Source organism: Triturus cristatus, chromosome 5_1 (genome assembly GCF_964204655.1).
Source record: "Triturus cristatus chromosome 5_1, aTriCri1.1, whole genome shotgun sequence".
In the NCBI taxonomy this organism is placed as follows: Eukaryota; Metazoa; Chordata; class Amphibia; order Caudata; family Salamandridae; genus Triturus; species Triturus cristatus.
This window is the reverse complement of record NC_140587.1, coordinates 34,183,032-34,203,743: the sequence shown is the minus strand read 5'-3', so window position 1 is coordinate 34,203,743 and position 20,712 is coordinate 34,183,032. Positions and strand designations below refer to the sequence as shown.

Here is a 20,712-nt window from a genome sequence, read left to right as displayed (position 1 = left end):
GGCCCCAATGCCATGCTCGGAGGCATCGGTCTGGACTATGAACTCCTTGGCGTAGTCGGGAGCCTGGAGGACGGGGGCAGTACACATGGCCTTTTTTAGGGCATCGAAAGCTTCCTGGCAGGCAGCCGTCCACTGCACTTTCTTTGGCTGTCTTTTAGACGTGAGTTCTGTGAGAGGGCCGACAAGGCTGCCATACCCCCGAATGAATCTTCGGTAGTAGCCAGTGAGTCCCAGAAAGGCTCGGACCTCCGTTTGGGTGATGGGTGGTTCCCAGGCCAGGATGGCGTCGATCTTTGGCTGTAGAGGGGCGACCTGGCCGCTCCCGACCTGGTGCCCCAGGTAGACTACGGATCCTTGCCCGATCTGGCACTTGCTGGCTTTTACTGTGAGGCCTGCCTGGCGCAGGGCGGTTAGCACCCTCCGGAGGTGCTGGAGGTGCTCACTCCATTCTGAACTGAAAACAGCGATGTCGTCCAGATATGCCGCGCTGAACTGCTCCAGTCCGGCCAGGACCCTATTCACCAGTCGAGGGAAAGTGGCCGGGGCATTTTTCATCCCGAAGGGCATCACGCGGAAGCGGTAGTGCCCATCGGGGGTGGAGAAAGCGGACCGCTCCTTGGCCCCTTCGGTGAGCGCAATCTGCCAGTATCCGCAGGTGAGGTCGAAGGTGCTGAGGAACCGGGCTGCCCCTAGTCGGTCAATGAGTTCGTCGGCTCGTGGAATGGGGTGGGCATCGGTTCGGGTAACGTCATTGAGCCCCCGGTAGTCCACGCAGAATCGGAGCTCGGGGGCGACACCGGGGGCCGCTGCCTTCGGGACCAGGACCACGGGGCTGGCCCAGGGATTGTCAGAGGGCTCGATCACCCCCAGGGTCAACATCTTCGAGACTTCCGCTTGAATGCAGGACCGGACCCGGTCAGGAACCCGGTAGGCTCGGTGTCTCACCGGCGGGCTGTCCCCGGTGTCCACGTCGTGAACACACCAGTTGGTGACCCGGGGGGTCAGGGAGAAGAGGTCGGGAAATTGTCTTAGGAGCTGGCGGCAGTCCGCTTGTTGCTGGGCAGTGAGGGCTGGGGAGAGGTTCACTCCTTCCACGGAGCCATCCTGCTCCTTGACACACAGGAGGTCCGGGAGGGGATCCGACTCATCTTCGGCCCCGTCATCGGTGGCCAGCAGGAGGCTCAGTTCTGTCCGCACGAAGTGAGGCTTGAGGCGGTTCACGTGCAGGACCCGGAGGGGATCCCGAGGCGACTGGACGTCCACCAAGTATGTGACTTGACTCTTCCTCTCAACCACTTTGTAGGGCCCAGTCCATCGGTCCTGGAGGGCGCCAGGCTTCACGGGGGCCGTAATGGTGCGTAGGGGAATAGCCTCAGGATAGCGGGTGGCGTGGTCCACTAGGACCAAGATGAAACGGTGACCTTGGGAGGTGGGGGGGTCCAGTGGTCCCACGACGTCGATTCCGACTCGTTCAAAAGGGGTACTGATGACCGGGAAGGGTTGGAGGGGAGCCTTGCGCTTCCCCCCACTCTTCCCACTAGCCTGGCACGTGGGGCAGGACTTGCAGTGGGCTTCTACCGCTGCTCTCATTCTAGGCCAGTAAAAATGGGTCACAAGACGGCTGTAGGTCTTGTCCTGACCCAGGTGGCCGGCGAGGGGGACGTCGTGGGCTAAGCCCAGGAGGAAGTCTCGGAAGCGGAGGGGTACCACCAATACCCGTCCGGATCCCAGCTCCACCGACTTCTGCTCACTGTACAAGATGTTATTTTCCCAATAGATTCGGTGCGTCCCGGTCTGGTCACCTGTGGCTTGGCCCTCGGCCTGGCGCAGCAGCCCGACCAGGGAAGGACAAGTGGCTTGCTCCCGGCAAAATTCTTCCCGGGTGGGCCCGCCCTCGTGGCGCCACTGGGCCAACTCGGGTAGATCTCCCAACTCGGGGACCGGGGCGGGGTCGGATGGTGCGGGTTCGTCGCGGGCGACGGACCCTTCTGATGGGGGGACGGGAGGACCCTCGGCGGGGACTGTTCTGGTCTCTTCGATCGGGGTGCTTTCGACTTCTCTCCGGGGAGTGAGTCGGGCTGACATAGATCGGGTGGTGGCGCACACCCACTCGGGGAGTCCCATCATTCCTAGGTGGGCCTTGCGCTCGACGTGCTTCCAGGGAGAACTCTCCAGGTCGTTCCCTAAGAGGCAGTCGACCGGCTGGGAGGTTCTTACGGCCACCTTGAGTTTACCTATCACCCCTCCCCACTCAAACGGCACCAGGGCTACCTGACACATACTTTCTCTATTGTCTGCGGATATTACGGGGCAAAAGACGTTGGGGAGGATTTGCTCCTCGGGGACTAGGTGCCTGAGGACACCGGTGATACTGGCCCCGGTGTCCCGCAGGGCCTCTACTTGGTGGCCATTGATCTTGACGAGCTGCCCGTATTTCTGTGTGTTGGAGGGTAGGAGGCTACCAGGGATCATCTCCCTATCTCCCAGGGATACTAGGGCCATCGCTGCGGGTTCCCACTCCTCGGCTTCCTCAACCTCCTCCCCCAGGGCTACGTTGGCTATCTGTCTCGCAGGGGTGGTAGGGGAGACTTGGGTGGCCATGGGGCACTCTGGGTCATTGGCGTAGTGCCCGGGTCTCTGGCAACGGAAACATGTGACGGTCACCCGGTGTCCCCGTCTCCCAGGGGGCCCTGTCACTGGTGGGGGGGGCGCCGGGAAAGGTGGAGGTTGTGTCTTCGGGGGGCTAGGCTGGGACTCTCTCGGCCCTCCCTGGTTCCCTCCCCCTCTCTGGCGGGGTGGTCCCTGACTGGCTCGGGGGTACTCTCCTACCATGCCCCGGGAGACCCGGGTGTTGGTCCAGCGGTCGGCATCCACAGCCAGCTTCCGGGGATCTGTGAGCTTGCTGTCAAGCAGATGCTGACGTAGTTCTATGAAGCAGTTCGCAGCCAGGTGTTCCCACAACATGAGGTCAGTGAGTTCGGCAAGGGTGGTGACTTTGCTGCCCTTGATCCACCCATCGAAGGCCCGACTGAAAAAGTTTACATACTCCACCCAGGTGGTGCCCGGGATCTTCCTGCAGTCCCGGAATCGCTGACGGTACATTTCTGGGGTGAGGCCGTATCTTGTGAGTAGAGCCTCTTTCATGTGGCTGTAGGAGGTCTGCAGGGAGAGGGGTAGGTCGAGCAGGGTGTCCCTTCCTTCGCTCAGGAACCGCCCCCACAACCCCGCCCCCCAGTCCTTCTGCGGGATCCGATGGGAGGTCATGGCGACCTCGTAGGCCCTGAACCATTGCTGAATGTCATCGTTTTTATAATATTCCTTGACCACATCCTTGGGGATGTGGACCTTCTGTTCCGCTGGGGAGGCCGTCTCTCGGTTTCCCGAGGCCGTCTCTCGGTTTCCCGGGGGCCTCCCTTCCTCGTTTCTGGCCTTGAGCTCGAGTTCCTTCAAGCTGCGTTCGTGCTCCAGTTGGAGCTTCCTTCCTTCGTGCTCCCGTTGGAGCTTCTTTTCTTCTAGTTCGCCTTGTACACGCATTTGCTCTACTGCTAGCTTTTTTCCCGCTAACTTTAATTCGCCCTCGATTTTGAGTTTGGCTAACTCGAGTTCATGATTGCGACTTCTCTCTCTGTCCGCGAGCTCTTCCGGGGATAGGCCCCCGTCTGGTACGATGCCTCGCACCTGATTGCTGCTGCTTTCACTCTGGGGGGGTTCGGCTTCGTCGGGGCGCTCCCCCGTGCCTTCCGGGCGGGAGGCCCCGGTCTCCACCCAAGTTTTCAGTGCTTTCTGCAAATCTTCTTTAGTGTTGAGACCAGTGGTAGCGATTTTAAGTTCTTTGCAAAATTGCTTTAGCTCTTTGTGTGTATATTCTTCTAGATGCTCCACCTGGAACACCCTGTTGGCGTTGGGTTCTGCGGGGCTCACGGTGCTTCCTTCTGCCATCTTTGTCGGTAGTGCTTCCGTTGTTCACGGTACGATCTCTAGGTGATGGGCCCGAATCCCACCGCTGCCACCAATGTTAGACGGCGACCTCAGAGGAGCCTGGAAGGGGTCCTGACTACCCTGAGACCCACCCTCGAAGTATCGTAGCCGGGCACTGGCGGGAGACTCCCCAGGGGGAGGAATCTCGTATCTAGGATCGTACTTCTGGCACCACACGACACAGAGTGACCACACCGGGTATTCTTAGAAATCAATCTTTATCAAGTAGGTTATCACTGCAAATATGTACAAGGTGAGCACGGGCTCAATGAGTCTCGGAAGGGGTAGGGGGTAGCGGGACAGTCTCTGGTAAAGGTTCAAGGCAGGGACGTATCCGGCGCACAGCTCACAATCCTCGAGCTGGGGGATACGTTGTTGTAGTCGGGGTCCGGCGGGACCGTGAGAGTCTGTTGGAGCCGCGAGTCACTCAGCGGGCTCAGGTACGGGTTCGGAGGTCTTACGAGCTTCAAGGAGCCGCGAGTCACTCAGCAGGCTCAGGCACAAGTTCGGAGGTCTTACGATCTTCAGGGAGCCGTGAGTCACTCAGCAGGCTCAGGTACAAGTTCGGAGGTCTTACGATCTTCAGGGAGCCGCGAGTCACTCAGCAGGCTCAGGCACAAGTTCGGAGGTCTTACGATCTTCAGGGAGCCGCGAGTCACTCAGCAGGCTCAGGTACAAGTTCGGAGGTCTTACGATCTTCAGGGAGCCGCGAGTCACTCAGCAGGCTCAGGTACAAGTTCGGAGGTCTTACGATCTTCAGGGAGCCGCGAGTCACTCAGCAGGCTCAGGTACAAGTTCGGAGGGCTTACGATCTTCAGGGAGCCGCGAGTCACTCAGCAGGGCTCAGGAGGGTCCAAGTTCCAGGAGCCGCGACCACGTCGGCAGGCTCTTGTTGTTCCAGCGTCGAATCTGCCGGACAGACCCAGAGCACCCCTTGTTATAGGTCGACCCCTCTTTGATGTCCGGAGTCTGTGCAGGCAGGGGTCTTGTCACCTGGGGGTCGCTTGTCGGGATTTCCTGCTATTGTCTTTTGATCCTTTCAGGGCCGGGTCGGGAGGAGTCCCAGACACCCAGCAGGCACGGAGCCAGCCCTCAGGGAGGCCGGAGGGCCGATCGAAACCCATCGTCCCAGGGGAGTTCAGAGGTGCGATAGAAACTGCTCCTCCCTCTCTCATCCCCTGGAAGCGTGATGTCCTCCAGCCGGAGTGGCGCCTCTAGGCCCGGGTCGCGCTGGGGCCGGGCAGCCATCTTGGTGCATGAAGTGGGCACGCGGGCCCGGGGTGGCCGAAAGGAGAGAGGCCATGGACGGGGATGTCCGGGTCGGTGCGTGTCTCCTGGTGGGGAGGGTCGGCTGGGCCGTGTGCTTGGGCTGCAGGTACCAGGTTTCGGTGGTGCGGGGGTACGTAGGGCCATTCTACGAGGCCGGGTCCAACATGTGTCCTGTGTTCCCATGAGCTTGCTGTTAGTGTTCCGTCAACTACATCTGCAGTTACTGCATCTGAAATGTGTCTGTGTGGAGATGGGCCTGGCACACATCTACACACACCATGCCCCATGTGTACTTCCACGGAGGCAGGCTCTGTGTGCATCGGACATCATATTTTCACAGGAAGACCTATCGCCGTCGTCGCAATGTCTATGTATTCTGTTTACACGTGTACCCCTTCATCGCAATGTGTTTGAGCTGTACATTTGACATTCCATGTGTCCTGTGCGTCTCGCTTGCCGTCAGCTGTCTGTATGAGATGCCCTGCTTTAAATGCAGCTCGTCGGATGTATGTCACTCCTGTGATGTTTCTGGCTGTTCACTCCGACTGGCCCCCAGCTAGTTTCATGGCATGTCAGGTACACATGACAATCAACAGGTGTATCTGCCTTTTCGTCGGAGTCTCACCAAGCTGGATGTATTGCACAGACCAGATTCCGTATTTATATTATGTCTAGTGTCAGTTTAGCATGTGCTCTGTTCATTGACATTGATGTCTGCAGACTCTCAAACTTCGTTATTCAATCCAATTTTCTGCAGGGCACCGCCTGTCCCCCGACTAATGCCAGACTTGGCTACCATAAGGGAACGTGACTGCATCCGGCGGTACAGATTCACTCAACAGTTGATTGAGGATTTGACGGACAAACTGGCACCACATCTCCAACCGTAACACAGGTATCCAACTTCGCTGACCCCCAAGATGAAGGTGATGGCATCCTTAAATTTTTTTGCCACAGGTACGTTTCAATTTACCATAGCTGATGTTGGGGGGATGTCCCAAACAATGTTCAGCCGTGTCCTGCGTGATGTTTTGGCAGCCATGTTGGCGCACCTTAATGAATTCATCAAATTTCCTACTCCTGGGGAGTTGTGAGATGTCAAAGGTGAATTCTATGCCCTGGGAGGGATGCCCCATGTCATTGGGTCCATTTATGCCATACATGTGTCTTTGGTACCACCACAGACACATGAAGTAGCCTATCGCAACCGTAAACATTACCACTCCATAAATGCCCTTGTGGTGTGCCTTGCCAACATGCTGATTTCCCATGTCTGTGCACGTTTTCCAGGGTCAGCACACGATGCCTACATCATGAGGCGTAGCAGGGTGCCAGAAATGATGTTGTGGCTTCACAACGAATGAGCATGTCTTGTTGGTGGGTACACTCTTTTTGTCCTGTGTGTTGCGACATCTTACGGCATCTCCTGACCCACTTATTTCCATGATGTTTCCATGTAGGGGACTCTGGATATCCCAACATGCCATGGCTGATGACACCTCTCCGCAACCCAAGATCAGCTGCAGATCACCGGTGCAACAATGCACACGGGCAGACCAGGCGAGTGATTGAGAGGACGTTTGGCCTCCTGAAGAGCCGATTTAGGTGCCTTCACAAAACCGGTGGCTCCTTCCCATATGCACCAGAGAAGGTCTGCAAAATCTTCATTGTGTGCTGCATGCTGCACAACATGGCAGTAGAGAAGGCAGTGCCACTTATCCTGGATCCGGATGAGCAGGAACATCCACCTGTGGAGGATGAAGAGCTTGGGCACGAGGCAAGTGAAGAGGAGGAGGAGGAGGAGGATATCTGGAGTCAGCTCATACGCAACTTCTTCTCATAATGGTGAGTCACTGGGTCTGAGTGTGCACGCTTGTAGCCTTGGGTGGCATGTGTTGCAATGTTTGTGTCCAGCTGAGTTATGGCAAAGTGACTTAGATGTGTGTTTTGATGTGTCACTCGAGTGATGATGTAATGCCACACCGTTTTGCTGAGAGACATTCTTAGCAATTTGCATGGGTACAACATTGTTCATGTTCAGTGACTGACCATGTGTGCAGAGGAAATTCTTAGTGCTGACTTCTTGTCTGTCTGTCATTCCCAGGTTGTTGCACCTGTTGTCTGCTCGTGTCATCGTTGTCCTCCTACTATTCCTCATGAGTATTGCAACTTGTGCTGAATCAGCGTTCCATGCATGGACATGTGGAAATGTCAGTTTGGGTAAGGTTTGCAGCAAGGCTTTTTGGTGGTGGTACGGGTTGGGAATGTGTGGGGACTGCTTCTGTGCATGTTGTGTTACCATGCATACATGTGTACTCACCATGGGGCACTGTACATGTATCATCACTCCCATGAATTGATAGTCACCCTTTATTACAGTCGCCTGTATACGTTTTTGGATTATGATTAAGGCATCAGTGTGGGTAACACTTCCTTCAGAAACATACGTGATGCAATGGGTGGACATAGTGTGGGACATCCCCATTACAGACTCAATGGTGAATTGCAGCCGCTCTGTGTGCAGCAGGAGGTGTTTGGCTCATCCCCTTAACTTGTGTGCCAGTTCATTTGGATTTAGAACATCCGTGTTGTGAAGGGGGTGTCCAGCGTATGTCCCACATGTTAAGTCAAGTGACATGTGAGTCTGTTCATATGGATGCATTTCCCTTGGTGCTGAGTTTGTGTAATAAAGGTGTTCCTCAGCCTCCAAAGTGCCTCATCTCTGTCACTTCACGTCTCTTGCCACTTTGCAGGCATCATCTATGGCATAGTTGTCACAGATTGTGCATATGAGTGTATGTGTACTTCGGCAACATGCATGCAGTTCTTAATGGCTACTAATCTCTATTGTGCATGAAGTCCATGGTTGTGTATGTATTTGTGCAGGTTGCTCCCCCCCAACGGGCTGTCACCGCATGCTGAGGATGTGTCTCCTGTGCGCTGCTCGTCCTTCTGTTCACAGATCCTGTGTCAGTCATCTTTGATGATTGTTCATCCATTTTCTCTGAGGGAGCCATGAGTTACCTGACACTCCTTCATTTACGTACGCCTGTTGCAGTTGTCCTTCATGACCTCCTTGGCTTTGTGTGATAGTTTTGACCTATTTTCCAGAGCCTGCCGCCTGCTGCTGCGGCCCCTGCGGCAGGGCCCACCAAATTCCATGTTTCTGAAAGCCACACGCCTCCAAGATGCTCCTCCCTTCCTCCCTCCACCCATTCATCATGCTGTCATCAGCTTGTCTGTGCCACTGTTGCGCCAACGCCGTGCCAAATGCATACCCATCAGCGCCCGCAACATGCACAGTGCATGGCCCTCATGTCCTTGCATGACCCACATCACACAACAGGCTCATGTTGCAGCCACCCTCCAAGCAATGTACACACAAAATTCTGCAGCATGCTCTCAGGCATCCCCTAAGCGCACACACAAACCCTTTGCATGCAGGGTGTGCAACTCCAACTGCCTACACAACGATGCCCCGCCTTCCAGGCCCTGTCACACCAACCAGGTCATGTCCCTCCTACTCCACAGCGTCTCCATCCAACAGCACGCCATTTGAGTCTGTTGCCTCCTCAACACAACAGGGCCACACATCACCTTTATTGCAGTGAGCTTGATAAATGCAACCAAAGAACACATCTTCGTCATTGCCATCTCAGACGGATACAAGATCACCCGCAGGGACGTCCCCAAGAATCCCATAGGATGAATTTCAATTTATTCACAAGTCCACCCTCAAAGTTAGAAAGCCGGGTTGGCACAAACCCCCTGGCAACCCTCAGGGGAACACTCCTCTACAGATCTCCAGGCCGACATCCCCAATTCCGCAAAGCCATCAACACGTCCATCTTCACGCACGCCCACACCTCCACAGGCTACATGTGGATGGGGGCCAGTAAGTTCTGGCTGGAGGAGAGCAACACCACCATCCATCATTGGTCCATCAACATTTACATCCACGTCTCGGACAGGCAACACACTAACACACACCCCACTACCAATCCCCCAAAGATGCTTGATGTAAGTCACCCCAGACAAGCTGTGTGGGACAGTGGAACCAACACCACCGCCACACCCTGCAACCTCACCCACTGGATCAGCAAATGATCCACTAATGTTGCCACATTGACGGACTTTCCTGTGAAGCACAACAACAGTTAATCCACCTGGGACAAGGCAGACCTACTGGACTCATACAGGTGTGGCCGGACTCTTGTGCCAAGTTAGCGACACAATGAACCATTGTTTGCCTTACAAGCCTGTAAAATGGCACAAACAGACATCACCATATCAGCATCAAGGACAATTTGAGATCCTTCAGATAGGGCCGAGGCACAAAACCACAGGACATCAAGGAGCTCATCAGCATTGTGAGTGCACTGACATTAGCTCTCCATCCAAAAGACAGCCCACCCTTGCAGGCAGAGGCAATCCCTTGCAACTTTCTAGCACTGCTGGCTCATGGACATACACGCAAGCCTTGGCACACAGAGGCAGGCAGCACTATTATCCGCGTGAACAAACCCCCTCAGGTTCTGGACTTCCATCTGCAGGAAATACAAACCCGGCTCATGTGCAACATCCACTGGGGATCTACATCAGGCCCCTTCCCACACAACATCTGTTACACATCATTCCCCATCCTTGTAGCGCCCGTCCAGCACGTCATGTATGTATCCTTTGAGTTAGGCACATTCCATGGTAGATGGAGGCATGCAGTGACCCAGGCCGTTCTTAGACAACGTACGGCAGACCCGCAGGCTCTCAAGGAACATCACCGTGCTTCCCTACCCAGGAAAGGTCATCAAGAAGACAGGCAACAAGCAACTGACAAACTGAGGCAAACGCTAAGAGCTCCAGGCAACCTGCACAAGAACATCTTCCACAGTAATCACACCACTGCAACCGTCAGCATGGCCACCACCACCACCAAGTTTGCACCGCTCAACAATGGTGAGGCCACCTCCCTTGAACTCTGAACAGCATTATACACAATGTGCTACCACACTGTCAGCTCACACATCTCCAAAACTGGTATCCAGAGTCTGGACCATAATGAAATCAAGTATTAGCTCACAAGCAAGTCCCGGGGAGTCTGCCTGGAGCCTTAGGCATGTAGTACACTGTGGTCATCTGGACCATGCCCCAGGGGTCATCTCTCAGCGTGTCAATCTTCAATGTGTCCATGACCCCCTTCTCCTCCATCACATGCGCACACAACCTCATCATCATCTCGTATGCCACTGACAGCCAGCTGCTCATAACACTCACAAAAGACCATGCCGTTTCCAGTTCCTAACTTAAAGGAGCCATGATGTGTGTTACCAAATGGCTAAACATCAGCCAACTGAGGATGGACTTGGCCATGAATTGGGTATTCATCTGAGGATTGTCCCCTTACAGCTGTGTCAACTCCTTGTGTACCAATGACCGGGGCACTGCACCAGCACCCATTGCCAACGCACACAAGTTTGTGTTCATCATGGACTGGTTGCTCACAATTGCCATGCAAATGAACAGCATCTGTACCTCATGCTGCAACACCCTCCGCATGATGCACATGATCCACAGATAGATCCACTCCAAGGCAAGACCGCCCGTCACCAAGGTCCCCGACACCAGCCGGGTCAACTACAGCACCACCCTCTACGGAGCAAGAACAGCGAAAATCCTGGCTGACTTGTCCACATCCCGGGTGCATCTGCACAGCTCATCTTCAACATCCCGTGCCCCAAACACATCACCGTCCACCTGAGATAGCTGCAATTGCTCAATGTCTGCTGCAGGATGACCTTCAGACTCCTCACCCACACTCAGAAGGCAGTCCCCAACCCAAGACCCCAAACCAACCTTGGACGTCAGTCATCCAAGACCCCGTTGTCCAACTCCCTGCATCCAACCTTGCCCTGTCCACCATTCTTCACATACACAGGACTACAGCATGCAGCCGATAGTTCTCCCACCTGGACAAACAGACCTGGGACTCCCTCCCCGGGCCCCTCCACATGATCCATGACCTCTATGCCTTCATGATACTCTTCCACATTGGTCTGTCTGCACAGTATTGCAAGCCCACCCTCAGCAGCTTGAGGCCATCACGTTTGAGTATTGTGCTCCATGTCTGTATTGGATGATACATTGCGACCCATGTGTGTCCTGTACCAGACTACGATCCCAGGGTATGTATGGCTGGCGTTAGTTCAACACTCAGGCATAGTTTAACATTTCCCCACACGTATGTTGTGGACTCATGCAAAATGACTGCAACATCAAATTCAAATTAATGTGTTTTATTGTAGGTCTGGGGTGTGATTTGTGCAAAGAAATAGGTGCTGTACAGGGATCCTAGAATCCAAAGTTCACAGGGGAGATGGTATCCTTGCCATTTGAAGTCATCATAGTCCAGACCACAGTCTTCGGCATCATTGGTCAGACTGTGACCAGCAAGTCCATGTGGCAGAGAATGTCAGTCAATGAGGTGAATGCTGTTGCACATGAAGGCCAGGTGCCATGCCAGGTGACCTGGGAGATGTGGATGGCCCGCTGCCTCTCAGGGTCTTTTCCGTGGACGACCCACCTTCCTCGCGGGACCCTCAGATGCAGGCCTTGACGATGCTTTGGACGCTCCGTCGGACGAATCCTCCTCCTCCTCCCTCCTCCTCCTCCCTCCCTGTGGCTGGTGTTGGTCTTCGCCTGGTGGCACAGGAAGGGTTGCCCATGTTGTCGGCGATCCGACGGAGTAAATGGCTTATGTCCGTTTGCACCGCCAGGAGCTCAGCCAGTCTTGCCTCCATCGTCCTTGGTGTTCTTGTTGACTGGCGTGTTGCTCGGCCTGCTGGTTCTTAATCTCTGTGAGGGTCTCCACTACCTGGCTGAGGACCCTGGAGTCACGCTGGTATGCGTCGATGATGTTGCGTATGTGTGACATACCGGTCCCTTCAGCTGGCTGGTCAGGTTCTCGCCTCCGCCTGCCTCCACTCCCACCACTCCTGCCCACACGAGCCTGGCCTGCCGTTGTGGGCTCATCGGGTCTCCGGGACCCCTGAGGGATGGCATTTGCAGTGTTGTCTGTCTCCAGACTGGCTCAGTTTTTCAGTGCGGGCAGGGCTCCTGGGTGTCTCCTGGGATGTGGCAAGAATGGGGGTGGTGGTTGGCACAGATGTTCCTGAAGCAGGTGCTGCAGGGGGTCGGACACCAGAGGGGCCAGGTGGATCGGGTTCCTCCCGAGCCTGGGACTGTGATTCTTCCCCCCCATTGTTGGGGGGAGATCCATCAGGGTGCCCTGTGTGTGAGAGAAAGACAATATTATTCACTATTATTGCTGTATCATGCGACATCCATTTTTCATACATATTCAAGTTGTCACAGTTCCTCCAGGTAGTTGTATGTTCCTAGCATTCTCCTGCATGTTCACTTGTGGATGGGTATGTTGTGGGGGCAAGATTAATATGTGCTCCTGACTCTTTGACCTGTTGGTTTTAGTCTTGGGTGCTTCTGGGGCTATGTATTGGTCTTGTTGTGAGACATGTCCATTGTGAGAGTGGGTAAATACTTTGGCTGTCCCGGGGGTGTGTGGTTGTGTGTGGGGTGTGTGTGACAGGGCTTGCTGGTGGGTGTAGTGTGATTTGGCAGTGGGTCTCCCAGGTGATGTAGCTGTCCCCCCATGGAGCATGCTGCAATGACAGTGAGTGTGAGTTCCTGTCCTAGATATCTGAGCTTGTTGTGTTGGTGTTTGAGTTTGTAGTGGTCAGAGGAGGGCCCCGTGCTTCCTAAAGCAGGGCCAAGTGTCAGCTATCTTGTCTGTACTTTGCCAGTCCCTGTGCATTGAGTATGGTGCATGGGTATGTACCTGGGCCATATGGGATGAGGCCAATGGTGTGTGATTGTAAGTTGAAGATTGCGTTTTGTGAGGCCCCCCCTCCCAGCATGGCGGACATCCATTGTTGTGTTGGTGGTTCGTGTAGCATGGGACATGACATTGCCTTGCTTTGTGAATGTGGCATACACATGTTAGTGGCATGGGCGTTGTTTTTGAGTGTGGTTGTGGCCGGTGAGGGCTTGGGGGTAGTTGCATGCAGTTTGTGTAGTTGGGGTGTGGATTCCATTCCCCCATGTTCCATAAGTTGTTTGTGTACTCACCAGGCTCTGGAAGTCCTTGAAGTCCATGTATTCCCACCGGCGGGAGCAGGGCCATCACCTTCTCCTCCCAGGGGCAGCCCACCTCCAGTGATGTTGCTCTGGGCGTAGGCTTCGTTCATCTTCCTCTTGACTGCCTTCCGCAGATCGTACCACCTGGCTTGGCATTCGTTCCTGGTCCTTCTGATGGGTGCAACAGCATTCACTCTATTGACGATCCTCTGCCACAGGCGTGATTTTTCTGCTATGCTGGTCTGTCTGACCAATGTTCCAAAGAGCTGTGGCTCGACTCTGATGACTTCGTTGACAAGGATATCCAGCTCCTTCCTTCTGAACTTTGGATTCTTGTCTGTGGGCATGGTGTGGGGTGAGGGTGTGGCTGGTTGTGTGTGTGAATGTGAAGGTGTGTGTGTGAATGTGAAGAGGGGGTATGTGTGAAGGAGGTTGTGTGAAGGTGTATAGGTTAAGATGTATGGGTGTAGTTGTTGGTGTGTGCTCTGTTGCTGTGGTGAGTCTGTTGCAAAGGCTCATGGTTAGTGTGTAGTGTGTGTGGGCCCTTTTTATTGGTCCATTTGTGGGCGGGCCTGAGTTTGAAATGTTGGTGGGTGTGTTATAAGGGGTGGTTGTGATTTTGGGCCTCTGTTTGCCTGTTTGTATGTGGCCATGGTCAGTGATTTAGATGTTTTGCTGAGTGTAGACGTGTTTTGTGGTGTTGTGTGAGTCGAATTGAGCCTCCTTGTGGTGTTTTCCAGTGCCCTGGTTCAGTGCGAGTCGTTTCTACCTCGCATATGTAAGGTGCGTACATACGCGATGTTGTTGTACTGTGCTAGCATACCCGAGGTTGTTGTAAGGTCTGTACATACTCGATGCTGGGGGACGGTGCTGGTGTACGTGGCGTACAAGTATGGGGATGGTGTATGAGGCGTACTAGTACGGGGCTTGGGTACGGTGTGTCCAAGTACGGGGCTGGGGTACGGGGCTGGGGTACGGTGCGTACAAGTACGGGGCTGGTGTACGGGGCGTACTAGTACAGGGCTGGGGTACGATGCATCCAAGTACGGGGCTGGGTTACGGGTCTGGTGTACGTGGCGTACTAGTATGGGGCTGGGGTACGGGTCTGGTGTACGGTGCGTCCAAGTACGGGGATGGTGTATGGGGCATACTGGTACAGGGCTGGAGTACGGGGCGTACTAGTACGGGGTGGGGGTACGGTGCGGCCAAGTATGGGGCTGGTGTACAGGACTGGGGTACGGTGCGTACAAGTACGGGGCTGGGGTACGGGGCGTACTACTACAGGGCTAGGGTACGGTGCGTCCAAGTACGGTGCTGGCGTACGGGGCTGGGGTACGGGGCTGGTGTACGGGGCGTACTGGTACGAAGCTGGGGTACGGGGCGTACTAGTACGGGGCTTGGGTACGGTGCGTACAAGTACGGGGCTGGTGTACGGGGCGTACTAATACGGGGATGGGGTACGGTGCGTACAAGTACGGGGCGTACTAGTACGGGGCTTGGGTACGGTGCGTACAAGTACGGGGCTGGTGTACGGGGCGTACTAATACGGGGCTGGGGTACGGTGCGTACAAGTACGGGGCTGGTGTAAGGGGCGTACTAGTACGGGGCTGGGGTACGGGGCTGGGGTATGGTGCAAACAAGTATGGGGCTGGTGTACGGGGCGTACTAGTACGGGGCTGGGGTAGGTGCGTACAAGGACGGGGCTGGGGTATGGGGCTGGTGTACGGGGCATACTAGTACAGGGCTGGGGTACAGGGCTGGGGTACGGTGCATACAAGTACGGGGCTGGGGTACGGTGCCGACATACAGGGGGGTGTACGGTGCTGACATGCAACGTTCCGCACGGACCAAACTCCGTACGACTCGTATCCCGGGCACAAGTTTACCCGTGATTCGAGTCGTACGGAGTTTGGTCCGTACGGGACGTTTTCCATACGCTTGTGAATTCGGTAGGTGGGTCCGGATCGTACTTGTGCGGTCGGACTTCAGTTTTACGATTTGTACGTAAAACTGTCCGGGGACGTCTCGGGGATTTTTTCCCGATATGATTCATATGTATTTTTCACGTACGAATCGTACTTCACCGGTGGGACGGGACTTGTACGATTCGTACGTAAAATAATACGGATACGAGTCGTACGGGAAATTTTTAAGAGGATTTCTGAAAGGAAAGGAGCGCACAGCTTTTCACACGCTGTCTGTCCCTGGAAGTTGCATATCACGTTGCACAAAAAATGTCAGCTTCGTTAATACTTATTAAATCCCAAAGTCGAGACCGATTGCATTGCAAATGCTTGTATTCTTCAGGCACTTACAAACTTACATTGCAGGGGGCCAAGAAGAGGGAGTCCACGTTTTAACGCGATCAGTACATGAACAGGACTGCTGAGTATTTTGGCACTACTACAAATGCTAGAACGTTATGAAAAATGATATTCTAATTTTGAGACAAACATACTTTTTTATGGTAAATCTCAAACTGCCTAACTATGATGTGTATGTTCCCCCAGCCCTTTGTTTCTTCTTAAGTTTAGATCCATAGTTTTTTTACTTTATGCAGGGCCCGTACGAAATTGCAAATATGCGAACTGAGACCCAGGACTGGTGAACAACTCCCACCTGACCTGCGGCACCTTTAGAGATTAGTCACTTTGCACTATATTTAAACACATCTAACCATCATGTTTTATAGCGCTTGTTCAGCTTCTGCTGGATTTATAGACAACCGCGCTTTGCATTCTGGGACTTGGAGGCCAATGGCAGCATTAGGAAAGGGTGAAACTACCAGTAACAGCTTGCAAGAGTCAAATGGAGCCAAATAGGACCATTGAAGGTGACAAATGTGACATGAGTCTCCTTGGCACACTGCACCGTCAATGCTGCTGATTAGTTCTGTCTTTTATGATAGTTTCAGCAGGTTGTGCCTGTTAAAACTATGGCACATTGCATGCTGGGACTCGTAGTCATACTTTGGCATTTTATGGTCTTGTTGAAGATATGCCTAGAACTCATTCATATTCTAGCGTGAAGCTTGTATGTCTTGCTAGACGAAGGTTTATCCATAGGGTTGGGGAAGAGGACATCATAAGGTGCCAGGCGTTCCAATGCACAGAGAGAGGGTCTGGGATAGGTGTCACAGACAGAGCCTTCCCCTGACACTGAACAGGGCAGTGACAAGAGGTGGCAGGTGGAGCTGGACAGTGACAGCAATCTGTCGACCCCAAAGGGATCAGATTGCCTCGGTCTCTCCAGGGACCCAGCAAACAAAGGGCATTCAATCTCTATGCTCCAGCGCCTGTCACAAGGAACGAACCATCCAGGCGCTGCCCCTGTGGTGGATTCTGTCTGCACTGGAAACACGAGCTGTGACCCTGCAGCAATAAGGAAACCCTGCACTGCATTTGAGGCATGCTTGGGTTGAAGGACGTGTCCTGAACTGCACGCAGAGGAGGACAGCTGAGGAGCATGGGGGCAATGCACCTCTCCTGCACTCAGTACATTACACTATATTGTGAGTAGGGGCTTGTTGAATGCCAGGCTGGACCCCAGGAAGAGGAGAGGGTTGAGAAACACAGTCCTATTACTTCAGTCACCTCGAGGTGTTTATAACAGGCCACGATTGAATGCTCTGGAGCGGAGGAAGAGGGCACTGCGACATTTTCACCGTGCCTGTTAGCGGGTCAAAGAGGGGTTTAGAACACATGGCCTTTGAGTCCTTGGCCTCCCTGCAGTGGTCACATATTCTGGTTGTATTTGTATTTCTGTGCAAATGGGAGTGATGGGGCTACACAGTTTTCAAATTAATATTAATAAGAGTCATCCCTCACTTTTACGCCACACCACTTTCAATTGTCACCAGCTGACACTGATCATAATTGGGCGAGTTGCGAGTGTGAATTGTTTAAGCTTCAATTTGTGCAAGAAATCAGGTTTTAGATAAACTTAGGATACATTAGGCCTTGTTGTCCATCTTTACTGTGAAGTTGCATTCTAACACCTGATTTGAACTGTTGTTTATTCTTTGCCATAATAAGGAACTCATAGGCTTCACTTGGTGAAAAAGTGGGTTTCCGAAGCTGACTAAGCAGAGTGTACTTTCCCAAGGATAGAGTCACTGTCTCAGACTGAAAAACATACTATCTAACATTTCATGCGCTGAGAACAGATGTTGTGAACACCACAACTCCATATAGTAGAACAGAGAAAAAATCTTGGCATCTATTCTGTTGTCATTGTTTTTTCTTTGCTTGATTCCGATTGGTTATGAGCACGTGAACCATTTACGAAAGTAGTAAATATATGAAGCTTTTGTCTATAGCTCTATAAAAGAGTGCAATTTCTTCATGCCAGGAGGAAACCCTTTCCCCCACCCCACCAGCACTCGACTCTAGGACTGCAAAACTCGACCGCCGGCCGGCTACCAGATTACAAGTAATCTCGTGGTCTGGCGGACGATCCTTTGGCATTCCCATGGCTGTGCCTGTTAAAAAGGCACCGCCATGGGAATGACAAAGCCTGAACAGCATGCACCATGCAATAAAGGGGGTAACTGCACACAGGCGGGCACCATATGTGCCCCCCTGATGCACCCCATTGCCCTGAGGCAACAGGGGTCCCTGTAGGACCCCATTTGCTTCTTCGCCGCCAAAATGTTCATGGCGGGCTCTCGCCATGAAAACTATGGCAGAGAGGAAACTCGTAATATGCTTGGCAGTGCCGCAGTGGCAAGCATATTGCAGCCACAATACCGCCACAATACCGCCAGGGCTCTCCGATGGCAGTTGCGGTGGTCCCATGGTGGTCCAACTGCCAAACTTTTATGAGGGCAATCGTACCGCTGGTGTGGGCGATGTTTGCACCGCCACCATTGCTAGAGGGGTCCATTGGACCACTGTAGTCATAATTAGGCCTTATGTCATTTGATGAATATGTTTAGCATTTCTGCACTTAAATTTATGTAGTATATCTTCAAAATGAGATCCTTGTCTGTCATTCTTTGACCGAAATACTTTAGTCTTGTCATCTGTGCCTTCACATTTTACCGTAAAGGGAGACAGGTCCAGCAGGGAGTACTAAAGTTAGATAGGGAATACACCACTCCCGATCCAGTGCCAGACAACTCGGGAGAGCAAAATAAAGTGTGGGTAGGCATGCTGACCCTCCTGCAGTCGAATCTTTGCCCAAAACTATTCTTAGTTACACAAGCAGGCATCAATTGTGTAATATTCGGTAATTGCACACCACAAGAGCAATGCTAAATTGTTCCGGCATAAATACAAGTTCAACCAGGCCTATTGACAGTCTATGACTCCAACTGATGTCATAAACCATTGATGAGCTAACATCCAGCTTGGGTTGGTAACTAGTTTGCAAAGGTAAAGTGGTCCCCTAAGGAGCCATTTCCCTTTCGGAGTTATGTTGGCAACCTCACGAGCAAGGAGGTTTCCAAAACGGAAAGCTTTTAATTTTAAGAACAGCACAAGTTCCTTTAAGGAAACAGGCTGCTTATTTCTTTTATTTTAATTTTTTTAGGAGTTTTCCATTTTGATGGGCAATGAGAAAGATAATGATGTGCTGTTCCTTGCAGGCAACTCTCCCTGTGTTTACATGCAAATTGGTGCCTGCCTAATGAATATTAATTAGGTAGATTGTTCTGCAACTCCCTGTGATTCAGTATTTTGTGGACCGACTGAACAGTGCATAAGTCGTTTTGCAAAATACTGTTTAATTCTCAACAAGTTTCGTCTGAATTCGTGACCACTTTTTGCAAATTAAATAATAATATATCAGAACCTTAACTTTCATAACGAGATGGTTTCAAATTATATTTACTCCTTGTTTGCAGTTATTCCTGGTGGTAAGCACCTATTTAAATCTGCATAAGGCATAATAACACAAAATCTAAGCTCTTTAGATGCCAGCTGGGTAAATAATGCTGTTCTTCTGCTATTTGCACGGCTTCTGGCTAAGTTGTGCATATTGTCTGCTATTTATCTAACCTCCCAGTGAATAATTTATTTTCTATTTGCAAGGCCACCGGCCAAACAGTACATTATTTTAGGCCTGCAGTCAGGTAAGTATTACATTTTATTTCTATTTGCCATTCTACCGATGAAATAGTATATAATAACTTCTACTTAATTAGCATTCAGTAAAATAATTAGGTGCATTTGCTAATTGCATGGCTGATGGCCAAATTGCAAATAAAATCTGCTGTTCTGCCAACAGATAGATAATGAGTGAAGGTCTTTTTTGTTTGCTTGACTGCTGCCAAATAGTAAATAAACTCAGCTAATTAGTCCGTGGGCAGCTAAATAGTAGATTTTCCTTCTTATGTGCACGGCTGCTTGCCAAACGGTGCTGAATCTCTGCTATTTAGCCAGCAGTTAGTTAAACAGTGCCATTTTTCTGCTATTTGCACGGTCACCGGCTGATCATACCAAATCTCTAATCATTAGGTAGTGGCTGAGTAAAAAGCAAAGTTTCTCTGCTATGTTGAAGGCCACCAGCCAAAGAGTAAATCATTTTTGCTATGTAGCTAGCGGCCAAGTAAATAGCAATGAAAATGTATTATTTTACCAGTGGCCAGCTAAATATTTGCTACCTAATGTTTGGTTTACATAACCGTTGCTCCTACCAAGATCAATTGAACTATCTGGGGAAAAATGAAAGGCGGAGTCAGCTATTTGATCATCAATTGACCTAGAGTGTTAGTCGCATCCTGCATCACCCGCCCACTCTGGGCACAAAGACTGGGAGTCCAAGCACGAGGCAGGAGAACAGGTACAATCTGGAAGAATCCAGAAACCGAAGGAGTTAGGGGTGCTTTGTACTTGTGAATAAAGACATTATATGCAGAGACTGCGCGTGACAGCCTGAGATGGAAGAAGCCAGAAGGAGTCTAAAACTATGGACGCATTACAGTAAACACAGACAGAGGAAATCCTAGGGCACAAACTGTATTGGAGTGTAAGTGAAACCAAAGGAAAGAATGTAATAGAGAGATTGAGACATTGCAAAGATCTGATGGGAGCAGAGGCAGACCGAGGCCTACAAAGAAAGAACAGAGACTCAAACAGGAACAAAGAACTCAAGGCTGCCAGTTATGTGTATCATCCCCCAGCATGCCAAGGACCATCCCTGAGTCAGTCGCAAAACACTTCCACAAATTCCTTCTTACCCCCACCTACTACCACTGTAGTCACCAAGGAACATATTATCAAGTAACTGCGTTACAATTATCGCCGCTTTAGCGGCAGAAAACTGCCGCTAAAGCGGCGATAATGGGCTTGATAATATGCCGCAGAGAATTTCCAT

General features: G+C 52.2%; 1 protein-coding gene across 2 annotated transcripts in view; it reads right to left on the bottom strand.

Moving 5' to 3' along the window:
* Positions 1-20,712, bottom strand: part of LOC146830020 (verrucotoxin subunit beta-like) — a 182,893-nt gene that overhangs the window by 73,645 nt on the left and 88,536 nt on the right. The gene's annotated exons all lie outside the window — the stretch shown is intronic.